Here is a 15,816-nt window from a genome sequence, read left to right as displayed (position 1 = left end):
TATCTATGTCCTTCCGCCTCTGTTTTGACTAATTCTCAGCAATCCCAGTTATTTAACCTTAAACGTGGCACCCATCAAGGATGCCCTTTAAGTCCCTTCCTTTTTGATTTGGCTGTAGAACCTCTGGCGATAGCATTCCGAAGCTGTCCTGAATTGACCGGGATTTGGAGGGGGGGTGTTGAGCATAAAGTTTCTTTTTATGCTGATGATCTATTACTTTTTCTTTCAAACCCGTCCACATCCTTACCTCCAATGTTTTCACTTCTTGATCAATTTAGCCAGTTTTCTGGCTATAAACTTAATTTACATAAGAGTGAACTTTTCCCAATTAATAAAGAAGCACAAGTATTAGCATTTCGTGACCTCCCCTTTAAAGTAGTTCATAATCAATTTACTTACCTTGGTATTACAGTTACAAGGAAGTTTAAAGATCTTTTTCATGAAAATTTTGCCAATCTTTTATACACTACAAAACAGAGTCTGTCACAATGGTCACCTCTATCTATGTCCTTGGTAGGTCATATTAACGTTATTAAAATGTACGTTCTCCCTAAATTTTTATATTTATTTCAATCTATTCCAATTTTTATTTCTAAAACCTTTTTTGATTCCTTAGACTCTATTATTTTGTCCTATCTGTGGAAGAATAAGCATTCTAGAATTAATAAAGTTTATCTTCAAAAATCTAAAAAAGAGGGTGGCATGGCCTTACCTAATTTTCGTTTATACTACTGGGCAGCTAACATTCGTTGCACTATCTTCTGGTCTTTTTTTCATAGCCAATCTGAGTGCCCTAATTGGGTAGCAATGGAGTTGAATTCCACTAATGATCTATCTATTTCTGCACTTCTTGGTTCTGCACTCCCTAGTAGTTTGTCTAGACTAATTGTTAATCCTCTTGTTAGATATACTTTGTGAATATGGGCCCAGTTTAGGAAATTTTATGGTTTTTATGGTTTTTCCCTTTCTAGTCCTATCTTACATAATCATCTTTTTCTACCTACTATGCATGATTCAACATTCTATGATTGGTATAGAAAGGGCATTAGGCATTTTGAAGATCTTTTTATCGATAATCGCTTCGCATCCTTTCAACAGCTCTCTGCTAAGTTCAATCTGCCTAATGCCCATTTCTTTAGATATCTCCAAATCAGACACTTTATCAATCCTTTAATTCCCAACTTTCCTGAAATGCCCAAGAAAAATGTTATGGATTTATTTCTTTCTATTAATCCACTGGGTAAAGGCTTAATATCCTTTGTCCATGATAAATTAGTATCCTTACAGCGTGCCCCTGTGGATAAAATCAGAATGGCTTGGGAGCATGACTTAAATATCCCTTTATCTGATGAGATTTGGGACTCGATTCTCAAATCGGTTAATTCAACTTCTCTCTGTGCTCGCCACTGTCTTTTACAGTTTAAGATTGTTCATAGGGCCCATATGTCCAAATCTAAATTATCTCGATTTTACCCGAATATTAGTCCTCTTTGTGATAAATGCAAAAGTGACGAGGCCTCTCTTATTCATATGTACTGGACCTGTCCTAGCTTAGAGAAATTTTGGAAAGATGTTTTTATAACCTTATCCTGTATTCTGAATCACCACTTAGAACCTAACCCTTTAATTGCTCTGTTTGGTTTCTTGGGTGAGACAGATATACGCTTGAGTTCAACTAAATGTCGAATATTATCTTTTGCTTCTCTCCTGGCTAGACGTCTAATCCTCCTTAGATGGAGAGATGTTGCCCCATCCACGCATGCTCAATGGCTTAACAATATCATGTCCTGTTTAGACCTTGAAATAATCCATTATTCAATTCTTAATTCGGATATAAAGTTTCATAAGGTCTGGGGACCTTTTATTGAGTATTTTCATAATTTTCCTCTTAATTAAGTTTTTTTTCAGTCCCTTGCTTTCAGCTCTTTTTTTTGGTAGTAGGCATTATTATCTTCTGTTTTCAAGTGTATTTACAGTTTTGGGGGTTTGAATGTTCTGATTTATATTTTCTACATTTTATTTTGGTTGGTCTGGAGTTTTTTTTTTGTTGTGGGGCTTGGGGAGGACACTAACTTTACATGACTTCAACTTGGGTGCTTTCTCAGTTATCTTATTTTGTATTATATTACTATTGTATGTTTATCTTGCACTGTACTAATTTTCTACTTTGTTTTTGGGGGGTTTTTTGTTTGTAGTGTTGTAGAAAATTCATTTTAAAAAATCAATTAAAAAAAAGACCAATCAATTTAACTCTTGTAATGAAGAAAGTTCTAGACATAATAATCAGGGAGGAAATAACTGTCATTTGAGCAAGGGCAGATCAATTAAAGAAATCTTACAAAGATGATGGTAAATGTGGTAAATTGGATCAGCAAATTTGCTGATGATACAAAGATTGGAGGTGTAGTGGACAGTGAGGAAGTTTTCTAAGCTTGCAGAGGGACTTGGACCAGCTGGAAAAATGGGCTGAAAAATGGCAGATGGAGTTTAATGCAGACAGTGTGAGGTATTGCACTTTGGAAGGAAAAACCAAGGTAGAACATACAAGGTAAATGGTAGGACACTGAGGAATGCAGTAGGACAGAGGGATCCGGGAATACAGATACACGATTCCCTAAAAGTAGTGTCACAGGTAGATAGGGTCATAAAGAGAGCTTTTGGTACATTAGCCTTTATAAATCAAAGTATTGAATATAAGAGTTGGAATGTTATGGTGAGGTTGTATAAGACATTGGTGAGGCCGAATTTGGAGTGTTTTGTGCAGTTTTGCTCACCTAATTACAGGAAGGATATTAATAAAGTTGAAAGATTGCAGAGAAGATTTACAAGAATGTTGCTGGGACTTGAGAAACTGAGTTACAGAGAAAGATTGAACAGGTTAGGACTTTATTCCCTGGAGTGTAGAAGACTGAGGGGAGATTTGATAGAGGTATATAAAATTATGATGGGTATAGATAGAGTGAATGCAAGCAGGCTTTTTCCACTGAGGCTAGGGGAGAAAAAAACCAGAGGACATGGGTTAAGGGTGAAGGGGAAAAGTTTAAAGGGAACATTGGGGGGGGGGGTGAGTTTCTTCACACAGAGAGTGGTGGGAGTGAGGAATGAGCTGCCAGATGAAGTGGTAAATGCAGGCTCACTTTTAACATTTAAGAAAAACTTGGACAGGTACAAGGATGAGAGGGGTATGGTCCAGGTGGAGGTCGGTTAGACCAGGCAGAAAAATGGTTCGCCACAGCCAAGGGCCAAAGGGCCTGTTTCTGTGCTGTAATGTTCTATGGTTCTATGGTCCTATATACTTTGACAGATTTTGTCTAACAAATTTGATAGATTTTTTTGATGAAGTAATAGAAAGGGCCAATGAGAGAACTGAAGTTGATGTGGTATATTTTGAAGCCTTTCATATGTTGGAGTCAATCATGGATGTTGTCTCCTAGCTGCTTCAATGATACACAACCCAGGGCAGAACAACATGGAGAGCAAGCTGTTGCCCATATAGCAGGCACCCCCTCTTGACACAGCTAATAAATCCAAATGATCGGCAGAGACCGATACAGTTTGGCACTAGAATGTCGCATGAGTTGCCAGTCAATATTGAACTCAATGTAGGGCTGCCTTAGGGACTGCTGTTTCAGATTTTCTCTCAGGGTTTACCCCTGAAGCCTTCCCATGAGTGAGTATAACCATAAGGCAGTAGAAGTTTCAGATCAGAGTTTTCCTTCTCCTAGATGAGCTGCCAATCATGGCTAATGAAACCCATCTGCCCAAAGCAACCAGTTTTAAGGAACCAGTGACCTGCCTTTGCCCCTTCTCCTGTCAGTAGAAACAGGTCCACTGGGTTTAGCAGCTAAGGCTCATGTGAAGGTCAGAAACTGGGCTTGGTTGTCAGAAGCTATTTGAGACACATGCCATTGGGAGTGTTAATAGGTAGTGGAAGCTTATTCCCACTATCATCCCTGGCTATAACAACCTTAAAGAACCATATGGTATATACAGTCTTCCAAATGGCTCCTGATAAATTGCCACACAATCTGCTACTCATCAATATCAAACACCATAGTATAAAAAGAATAAATGTCTTATGGATAGAAAATATGGGAGGCAACAGGAAGCAGAGGAGTATGAAAAACATGTTTTTAGATTGGAGGGAGGTGGACAAGGGAAACATCCATAGTTTTGCTGAATATACAGTACATTAGCAATTTGGATATGGTTAAAGCTGTGGGGAGCATAATAATTGGCTATAAGGAGATCCAGAAACTGCAGATGTTAGAAATCTGAAATAAAACTCGAAAATTCTGGCAACACTGAGTAAGTCAGGCAGCATCTGTGGCAAAAGATCTGGGCTCCTTTATCTGAATTGGGAAATAAGACAACTCAAGGTAATTGACAGTAGCAAAAATAAAGCGGTGGATGTGTAGAAAAAACTGAATATTTCTGAAAGGGCGAGTCAGAATTGATTAATGAGTGCATGAGCAAGCATAGTTTTACTTCTCTGGCTCTGTACTATGCTGTTAACAGTGAGTAGAGGCTCAGCAGACAGGCTATACAAATTGAATTTGAAAAAGTCAGCCAAAATAAGAACAGGTGGAAAATGTCGGGTCTGATACAGACAGAAAGGAAGAATGAGCTATCTAAAGATGGGGGCTCATTGTAACAGTACATGAAGCCGTAGAGAGAGATGTCAGAGTGGGAGTGGGATGGAAAGTTAAAGTGACAACAGGAAGCTCAGTGACTCCCCCATGGACTAGCTTAACTCTCTCACGAAATGTCCCAGGCCTGAAACGAATATAGTGGACCAATCACATTTCAGAGAAACGCTGCAGATGCTGGAAATCCAAGCAACATGCACAAGATACTGGAGGATCTCAGCAGGCCAGGCAGCATCTAAGGAAAAGAGTACTGTTGACGTTTCGAGCCACCCTTCAACAGGACTCTGCAGGGCCCAAAACATTGACTCTACTCTTTTCCATAGACGCTGCCTGGCCTGCTGAGTTCCTCCAGCATCTTGTGTGTGTAACAAACATAGTGGATTCCACTTAACTGGGACACAACAGGACGGATACATTTTGGCTCAATTAAGCGGCTGCCCAGTGAGATGAAGTTTCATAGAAATAGTTAAAAAGGTATAAGAAACACAAACAGGGCAATAAGTTATATATTTAAATGAAATACAGAACAAAACAAAACACTGTTTTAAAGTACTACAGTACTATAAAACAGTGTATTGTTCCTTATTGTTATTGATGTAGGAATTCGTCCAGTGTAAACGGTGAACAAAATCAGTCAAACACCTAGTGTGGCTAACGGACTGCCTTCATACAATGCTATTGACGACTGCAACCCCCAAATCTTCATTTTCATTGTAACAAGGTGAGTGGTGATACCTTGAAATTCTTCATAGTTCATATCTTACTGAAGTAGTGAAATCACTTCATTTCACTCCTATCTGTTTCTGGCATCTTCAAGCCTGAATGGTTGAAACTGCAGAGTGCAAAACAGTTCTGAATTACCTTACTGCTTATCTCTCACCAAACATCAGGGACAAAAATCACTGCTTTTTGAACTCAAAGACTTGCAACTGACACTATCTAAAAACGATTCATTCATTCTAAGCAGAGTGTAGCATCTAATGGACACACCAGGCTGCACATCTGACTGTAGTTGGAAACTGTTTGGCACAGTCCTCTGTCCCAATTAGGTGGCATGATGTCCCAAATAAATGAAGGGAATCCCAGCTATTTTTTCAATTTGCTTTTGTTCTTTTAGAGTTGTCCCAAATAAGTGGCTCCCCTGATTAACTAATGGCCCCATTAACTAGAATCCACGGTATTTCTGTTTCCAAGGACACTACTACCTAACCTTTCAAAAGTTTCCAGCATTTTCTGTTTTTATTGAAGGGTATGAAAACGGGCTGGTGATTGAGTTTTTATAGGCAGTTGAAGTTTAATGCTGACAAATATGAAGTGTTTCCTTTTTATAAGTAGAATGTGAAGAGGCAGTTTAAACTATAAAGAACATATCAGAAAATAAATAAGAACAGGAGAGTTAGGTAAGGGGTATTTGTATATGTTTTCAACCATTTTCCTTAGCAAACCTGCCATTGGAAGAGTCAAAGATTTGGGTTAAGAAAACGGTTAAAGTGTGTAAGGGATTCCAGGCTTTATAGAGAGGCACAGAGCCCAAGAATAAAGAATCCAAGCAACACACACAAAATGCTGGAGGAAGTCAACAGGCCAGGCAGCATCTACGGAAAAGAGTACAGTAAACGTTTCAGGCCGAGAGAAAAGAGATGGGAAGTCAGAGTAAAAAGGTGGGGGGAGGAGAGAAGTTCAAAATAGTAGGTGGTAGGTGAAACCAGGATAGGAGGAGGAGTGAAATCCATGATGACCATCTATAATCTTGATGGTTCTGCCACAACAAGAGTATTGTATCCATTTCTAGATACTTCACTTTAGAAAAGATGTGAAGGATTTGTAGAGGGTGTAGAGGATAGTTACCAAAATGAAACTAGTGATGGGGGTCTTCAGTCTCATGAATGGACTGGAAAAGATGAAAATTTTCTCAATGAAACAAAAGGTATGATAAAGGTGTCTAAAATCATGAAGAGTAGAGACAGTAGATAGAAAGTAAATAAAATTAGGCTGAGTTATTGCCATATGCACAAGTATGGTAAGATACAGGTACAATTAAAAAGCTTGCTTGGAGCAGCATTCCAGACACAATCATCACAGAAGCTGTTCACGTAGGCAGAACAGTAAAGAGTTAGGGGATAACAAATGTAAAAGAACCAAAACTGACATGATAAGAAGTTTTCTTTTACGTAGAGTTTGAAACGCATTGTTAGGGATAGGAATGGAGGCTGATTCAATGGTCTTTGTGGAAAGTAAGTTAGATAACATCTGAAAGGAAATAATTTTAAGGGCTGTGGGGACAGGGTGGGAATGAAACTGGCTGTATTGCTCTTACATGATTGTTTCAGACTTATGGAACCAAATGATCTCCTTCACAACTATAACAAATCTGCAATTTCTACAAAGCTCACTTTATTCTGAATAGTCCATGAACATCACCCTATTATTCTTTTTTATTCTATTGATTTATTTTGTAATTTATAGTAACTTTTATGTCATTTCACTGTACTGCTGCTAGAAAGCAACAGATTTCACATCACATAATGGAGTAATAATAAACCTGTCTCTCGGATCCTGACTCTGATACTGATTCAGCTCCATGTAACACTAATCTCGTGTACACACCGTCCCACTGATGTTATTCACATATAAAGTTACATAGAATTAAGTTACATTTACATCAGGCTTATCTGCATGCTCATGGCCACACAGCGCTTGATTTCTTAATCCATAGTAACACCAAACTTATTGTAACAAAGAGCATTCATACACAGATACACAGAAGGCACATTCAGTGTCACTTATTCACTTGGTGTCACTCCTGTGAAATTGTTTTACTCTTTCTCGGTTCTGATGCAAGATTCCATTCCTAAAACATTAACTGCTTCTCTTTGCTTTTAGGTACCGCTGTCAGCTAGAGTTAGAAAAGGTCATTCATTGTCTCAAAGTTACACTCATTTACACATTCACATTTAAACACTCATAGCCCCATAGAGTCAAACAGAAATGTTGTGAATAAAAGAACATGCTGATCTAATTTACACATTCATACTCACCCTGTGCTCATTCTGCACTTACAGACCACTGCTATTAGTCCAATTTGCATAACTATAGTTAATTCACACATTCACAATTTCAAAAATTTCATATATATCTATTTGTGTGTGTGTGTGTGTGTGTGTGTGTGTGTGTGTGTGTGTGTGTGTGTGTGTGTGTGTGTGTGTTATAATGAGCTCATCCACACACTTCATTCAGTTATTTGGAGCTCAATTACACACTCATAGTCACACTGAACACACCCTCCTGCTCACAATGCAATATATTCATATACACTGCTGCACCAACCTTGGTTATACAGTCACTCCTAGGCTGACTTCCTTCATGTCCTCACAGCTGCAGTGGCCTCAATTACACCAACAGACACGGTTAACTCATTTGCAGATTCAGTGTCACGCTGAGCTCGGAGTCATAAGAGTCACACTGGGGCAGCACAGTGGTGTAGTGGTGAACTCAACACTTTACAGCCCAGATGCCCCAGCCGCTGCCTGTAAGGAGTTTGTGCATTCTCCCAATGACCGTGTGGGTCTCCTCCGGGTGCTCTGGATTCCTCCCACAGTCCAAAGATGTGCCGGTTGGTAGGGCAACTGGGCATTGTACATTGTCCCGTGATTAGGCTAGTATTAAATCAGGGGATTGCTGGCCAGTATGGCTCCGAGGGCCAGAAGGGCCTATTCTGTGCTGTATATCTATCAATCAATCAATCAATCAACAAATAAATAAATAAAGCTCCACGGCACAAACCGATCCCCCGGTCCAACATGCCCATGCTGAGCACCTGAATTCCCTGATCAATTACAGTAGGCTCATTTACAGTGCATGAATATTAACGAACACAGCTCTTTCAGACAGTAACAATCAGATTGAAGTCGGTGGATTTCCTATCGCAATGAGCACATTTACAGATTCACTACTGCGCTGATTTTATTCATGGTTGCCATTCTTGGAGGTTATCTACGCTTCTCTTTGACCGTTTCCATGGGCTAATATACAAACTTCATTCGTGCATTCACAGTTACACTATGCTCATTTACACACTTGCAACTTTACTTGGCACATTTACCCAAGTTCTTCACGTTTTCTGCTACATTGGGCTGGGTTGAATATTCATTATCACTGAGCAGGTTCTCACAATCCCAGTGATGCTAATTGAGTGATTGACATACAGACTCACAAACTTTGTTTACACAAAGTTAGATTGAGTTCACACGCTCAGCGTTACAGCAATCGTATTTACACGGCTGTGAGCTCACGGTTATATTAGACACACTAACGCAGTGATGAAAGAACTTATTCACATAAGTGATGGTTGAGTGATCAGTCATACATTGAGCTCTTTTTACACACTGTTACACTGATCACATTTACGCTTACCCAATTTATACAATCATAGCTACTCTCAGCTCTTTTCCATGACATGGTAACGCTAAATTCACTCCTGTGTCGTCAGCTGAACTCATTCATACACTATTACACGGGCCCTTTGTCACAGTCACGCGGACCTTTTTACACATTCACAGATGCAGCACTCATTTGCACACTCTGTCACGCTGAGCTCAATTATACATCGACACACTAACACTGGGTTCATTTGCATACCAATAGTCAGTCTGAGCTCATTCATGCACGCACTGTCACATGGTACATTCTCATCCAGTCACTCTGAGCTCATTTTCACACTGCACTATCACAGTTATCATTGGATTTATTTATACTCGCAGACACGAGGAACGCACACTCACAATTATAGCGAGCTAGTTCAGCCAATGAGCTCGTTTTACATTAAACCACACAGATATTTCATTGCTTCACATAAATGTTAAAATGAGCTACTTCTCACTTACTTGCTTAATTTGCATTACATTACACTTAAAGCTAAACTTAATCTCGGCTACAGCAAAATATCTTCTCACTGTTAAGCCAAATTTGCTATATTGAATTGAAGTATGCGCATTTTCCCACCTGCGTAGATCCTGACATACACGAACGCGCTCGATATATTCGTTCATAAAAATAGCTGCGGCCAACTACACTGCTGTCATTCTCACAAGCTTCCATGCATCATTACACGATGAGTCACACATATTCCCATACAGACTCAGACCACTATCTCACACACTGAAGCAACTGAATAACGGTACAATTTCAGTATAAATTCCGCTTTGTGGGACTTTGGCAGTTACTCACAGTGATTCAGACAACATTTGTGTCAATGTTCAAAATTAGTTTGGATAGGTGGACGGAAAAGAATTGGACAGCGGGGCATGGGAACAGGGCAAAACAATATAACTAGCTGGCGCGGAGGGCGGCTGGGGAGACCGAATGTAGAATGTGGGCTTGGTGGAGCGGAAAATAAAAGAAATTCCTTAGAGGAGATATTGACACACGACTTCCGAAGTTAGGTAATATTTCATATCTGATTTATACTGCACACGTTTAGTTTTGTTGCAAAGCCCAAAATGTTTAAAACTGAAGTTAAACATGCGAACTCGTGGTTCCGCGCAGACAGGAACGGCGATCGTTTCTCTGGGTCGCTGACAACCCAACCACCCTCAAACCTTCCGTTTCTATGTGGCTACAGATGTACCGCGAAGAGCATTCTAACTGGTTGCATCACCGTCTGTTATGCGGGGCCACTGCCCAAGATTGTAAAAACCTGCGGAGGGTAGCAGCCAGCTCCATCATGAGCACTAGCCTCCACAACATCGGGGACATCTTCAAAGGGCGATGCCTCAAAAAAGCGACTTCCATCATCAAGGACCCTCATCGCCCAGTCCGTGCTTTCTCCTTACTACTACCATCCGAAGACGGTGTAGGAACCTAAAGGCACACACTCAACGTTTTAGGGACAACTCCTAGCCCCTCCGCTGCCAGACTGCTGAATTGACAAGAACAAACACAGGAACACGACCTTACTATTTTGCACTCTTTTTGCACTTCTCATTTAATTTAATTATATTTATTTATTATTGTCATTTATAGTGCTGTATTTTTATGTATTCCACTGCAACGCTGCCGCAGAACAACAAATGTCACAACATACATTAATATTATACCTGATTCTTGTCTTCATAATCAAATTGGTCGATATGCAGATTTGCCAGTAGTCCTCTACAGCTGCATAAGGTGTCAGTATCTGCTTCTAACAATGCAGCAGATACCACAACAGCAGATACTACGGTAGCGAATACTACGGTAGCGGATACCACAGTAGCGGATACCACAGTAGCAGATAGCGGATACTACAGCAACTGATACTACAATACTTCTCATGATGACTAACCGGACCCGTCTATACCAAGTGAAACATGCAGTGCCTAAACCAGGAAATGGCTGACTCTTAGAGTTCTTGGTTGGCACGAGGAGGATACTAGACAGTTGACAATTGACTCCAAGAGTCAAAGAAGCAAATCGTTCAGTGTATCTTGTCCATACCGACCACAATTGCCCCACTTATCCACATTTGGCCTGTAGCCGTTGATGCCTTGAGCATTCAGCCATTTCTCTGTAAAAGTTGGCTTCATAAACGTTGTGAAAGTATCTTTCTCCACCACCTCCGCAGAGGGCCAGGCTCCAAACTTTACCTGAAAAAAAACTTCCCCTTTAATCTCCTACCTAATACCGGCCCTTTTCCATTAAACACTACATAACGGGGAAAACGTTCAAGGAGGGGAATATTTTAACTATATCTATTGATCTATCTCCCAGATAGTTAGTATTAACGGTACTGCCCTGGACTCGAGGTTGGATTTCTCTATGCCCCTTCCTGTCAAGAAGAATCACCCAGCAGGTCGAATGTTAATATGAAAATTTGAGGACCGAGCAGTTCAGAAGTCTCCGTGACCCACCTGCTGTAGCCGTCCAGCACGATGGAGTAAATGCTAGCTGTGTTTACCAGAACGCGCGGTATTGGACGAAAATGAGACTCTTGAGTGATGTCTGCTCCATATACCCTAAATTTCCTACCACCCTCAATAAAATTGAGACTGAGGGCTGCATCGTGGCAAGACACAAGCGCTTTACAAGAAATTAATAACCTTACGTATAAAATGGAGGGACAGAAGTGCACTTAAAGACTGCAGTCCCGGGGAGCAATCCCGCCGCCACGGGTACTTTCGTACGTTCTCGCCGTAACACATGCGTTTCCTCCGGGTGCTCGGGTTTCCTCCCACAGTCCAAGGACATACCGATTGGTTGGTTAATTGGTCATTGTAAAGTGTTCCATGATTAGGTTAGGATTAAACTGGGGGGTTGCTGTGTTGCGCGGCTCGAAGGGCCGGAAGGCCTACTCCGTGTTGTATTGTCAATAATAATAGTACGCATTATTTTATACCAATGCATTAACGAAAGAAAACAATGCTACATAAAACTGACTTTTCTAAAATTTGTAATAGATAGAGCGTTGAGTCCTAGTGAAGGATCTCGGCCCAAAGCTCGTTATTCCTCTCCATAGACGCTGCCTGACTTGCTGTGTCCCTCCAGCATTGTGCGAGTTACTCTGGATTTCCAGCATCTGCAAAATCTCTTGAGTATTTATGGAGCGTAATTTTTTGCCCCGACAAGGGGGTCGGCAAAAGTCTTCTAATTCGGTCATTAATAAAGCGAGGGTAGTTTCTGGTCAAGTTGTCAAGTGAGTACGGGCAACTCAGCTGAGAAGCAGGGTGTAGGTACACGCAAGTCATAGCACTATACGCACTTTTTGTAGGTATTAATCATTAGTTTTACACGTCTGCTCTTTCGTGGCAATTCTGATCCCCCCCCCCCCCGGAAAAATACGTATACAACGACTATATTCATCTGTTCGGCTCATTCATCCAAATAAGAAAAGAATACATGGATTTACCAATTTTCCACACGCACGCATAAATTGGGCCTGTTCGCATATACTGTATGCTAGGCTCGTGCACATGTATCCTATCCTTAGACAGGTACATAACCGTACGCATAATTGCGAACAGATTTAGTGATAGTCTAGGAAGGAAGTTAGCTGCTCCACAGCACTGAGTAAGATATGAATTTCCATTTTGTAAACAACAGGAAATTATTGGAACCTTGCCCGTTGATTGCCTCCAATTAATTGGCGTCCTGCAGTAACCCCCAACTCGGAAATGTTGAAATAATTTACACTGCCCGTTTTGACTCACAAAATGGGAAGTTCACGAACTGTACGTCATCGGACATCTACCTGCACGCTCGCGCTCATAAAGAAGCAACTAAAAGGGATTTAGGCACACAAATGGTTAAGGAGATTTGCTAAGGGAAACTGAAGTAGTGGAGTTAAGATAATTAAGTCTTTTGTTCAGAAGAGGATATATCAAATGAAGTTTATTCCTAAACTTTCCTTGGCTCAGAGGAATAGTTGTATGGGCAAAACTTGAAGCTAAGAAGGAAAAGATATGATCGTCTGTAAATAGGCAGATAGAACGAGAGTACTCATATTGGGCATTACAGAAAGATCTAAACGATTAATAGATGCACACGTTTTAACAAAGGCAGGCAACTTTCTAAAAACGTATAGTATTTCCTTAATTCTGAGGACTTATTGTATGACATATCATGTACCTACCTGTCCACATTATTATTGAGAAATGCGTGTTTCTATTTGCACATCGTCGCACCCATCGAAATGACATAGCTAATGTGTGTCTTAGACCTGTCAAAGTAGGTAGTATTTCAAAACACAGCCAGATAAAATGGAACTATTAGAGCCCTGAACCCAATACACTAGCAACATAAGTGCTGAAATGTGCTGTAATGTTTAACACTTCAATTTGTTGATGTATTATGCATTATCTAACACAACTCCTGTAACAGCGACCTCGTCGTTTCTGTACAGGCAGCTCGAAGTTCCCGTTTGATAACTGATTTAAATACGGAAATACAAACTAATGTGAATTTGTTCTTTGGGGAAATATGTTGTGTTTTCGGAATTATAGTTCATTAACATTGACCGTAAAGCGGCACCACAGTAACATTTTAAACGAGTGTCGCCATTTAGCAAAGCTTCGCTGAGATAAGGTTCATAACTTCTAACTTTATCTAAAGAAATAGTTCCAATATATATTCGTAGAGACGAAAAGATAACAAGATGATACAAGGCATACATATATTTTAATTGCACCAGATTTATTCCAAGTGTGCAAAAAAATTAGAACACTTCACATGTGAAAAATTCAAATTAGCAGCAGTCACTTTGTGTCCATTTGTTAAAATAAGCGCACTCGTGTGCACACCTGCAAATCCAAAGTTAAACTCTCTCACAAAAAAACATGAGTTTGGAACTAATGTTTTGTGTTCGAAGTATAGGTATATTTAATTATAATGTAGACACTGAGTTGATAGAAGCCCCATTTAAGTATTATATTGTTTAAATTAATTTATATTTTTATGTAAATATGCTAATAAATTTTAAATTTTAAATGGAGAAGTCGCTTTATCCATTTTATTTATCTTTCATCCGTAGCTCATAGCTTAATGTGTGTGTAACGCGTATTAGGTTAATATACAGATTCAAAGCCACAACCATTCAATCAAAACAATTAATGAACTTGGTAATTAATAATAAACCAACTGACGAATGTTTCTCCCGAGAGTACCAATGTAATGATGATGCTATATCGGATACGGCGATAACTATGAGCCTGTGAGTAACATTTATAGCCGCACTTGGAAATAGTCCAGAACACACAAATTAATCTTCAACTACAAACAAACGAAGTGAATTCAACGACAAACGTTCTGCCTTTGAGAAGGAATAGCAGTGCAGAAATCCGAATCTCACCATTTTTAACTGCAATCTACAAAACGTGTTTAATCCCAACTAATCCACAAGAGGAATGACGAGGTTAAAAACGATCAGAAATCGTTTTGAAACAGAGCGAATATTCTATCAATTTTCTTCGTTTAAATGAAGATTAATTAATTACAATGTAGCTGCAGCTTTCCATGTCTGGGATTCACAATCAGCCTGGAAAGGCCATGATCCCATCTGCGTATGACAACAAATCAAAGTTCACACGGGAGGCTTATGTGGCAGTTGATCCTGTATCATATCCTTCAATTACTATTTAATAGAATTACAGTTTTAAATCCAAATAGTCTTAAGGAATGTTTTTTTTATCAGTAAAGAATGAGCATAATAGAGTAACAAGAATCGAACGCATCGTACAGTGGAGTGAAAGAAATCTACTGACAGGTCAGACTGTTTCTGACGTACAGTGTTCAAATTACCAGCCAAAGTTTTATGATATTACTTAGATTAGGTTCAACCAAAGCAAACTTAATGGAAAACAAAACAGTCCGCTTCCTAATTAAAGTAATTATTTCCGATTAAAAATATTTCAGCGATTCTCAGGGCGCCGCAGCAATACCGGTGAACAGAGACACATTCTTAGACTCTTGGGGTGCGTGTGTTTTAATCATCCGAATTTTAACGCGGAACTTTCCCACAACTCTCACCACCGCACATTTCCCACGCCCTCCCCTACAAAAAAAAAGCAAATAATGTGAAATAAATCAGATTCTGGAAATCCTGGGACAAGGTCGACACACGAACTAATGTACAATGATTATACACCCTGATCTGGAAGTTAGACGAGAAAATAATAGAAATAAGGAAGCGTCAGGTCAGGCGGCAAATCCAGAATAATAATTCTGATAAATTATAGATCTTATTAATTAGTAGAATTTTTATTGCTAATATAAAGTTGTAGAATCTTGGGACTCTTTAAAATTTCGTTATAAGTTTAGCTACCAACGCCTCCGCGCATGTTTTAACGACAAAATAGTCAACACTGATTCAATACAGCATAAGGTGAACAAATAAAATGGATTGAAGGGATTCCAACGATGGATATAATAAATATTTAAAATTACACTATAAATAGCTTATTCCAATAATTCATGATAATCTATTTCTAAAATAAAACAAATAAAACATAGATTTACCGTATATATGTACGATTTTATGGTGCTACAGGGCAAAAGAAAATGATGGGAATTCTTTGCACTTGCAGCTATTCAGCTATATCTTACCTTTACGTTTCTTCTGGACTGCAATATCTCCCGGCTGCCTGCGTCTTTCGAAATCACCTCGAAATCACTACAGTGCTGGAGTAAGAACTGCATG

General features: G+C 39.5%; 1 long non-coding RNA gene across 1 annotated transcript in view; it reads right to left on the bottom strand.

The window, feature by feature from the left end:
* Positions 1-15,774, bottom strand: part of LOC140730366 (uncharacterized) — a 52,934-nt gene extending 37,160 nt beyond the window's left edge. Inside the window, exon 1 of the long non-coding RNA XR_012099571.1 lies at positions 15,723-15,774. This is a non-coding gene — a long non-coding RNA (uncharacterized lncRNA). The remainder of the gene's footprint in view (positions 1-15,722) is intronic.
* Positions 15,775-15,816: the final 42 nt, after the last annotated feature.

This window comes from Hemitrygon akajei, chromosome 7 (genome assembly GCF_048418815.1).
Source record: "Hemitrygon akajei chromosome 7, sHemAka1.3, whole genome shotgun sequence".
In the NCBI taxonomy this organism is placed as follows: domain Eukaryota; kingdom Metazoa; phylum Chordata; class Chondrichthyes; order Myliobatiformes; family Dasyatidae; genus Hemitrygon; species Hemitrygon akajei.
Note: the sequence above shows the minus strand (reverse complement) of the source record. Positions and strands in the feature narration are given on the sequence as shown.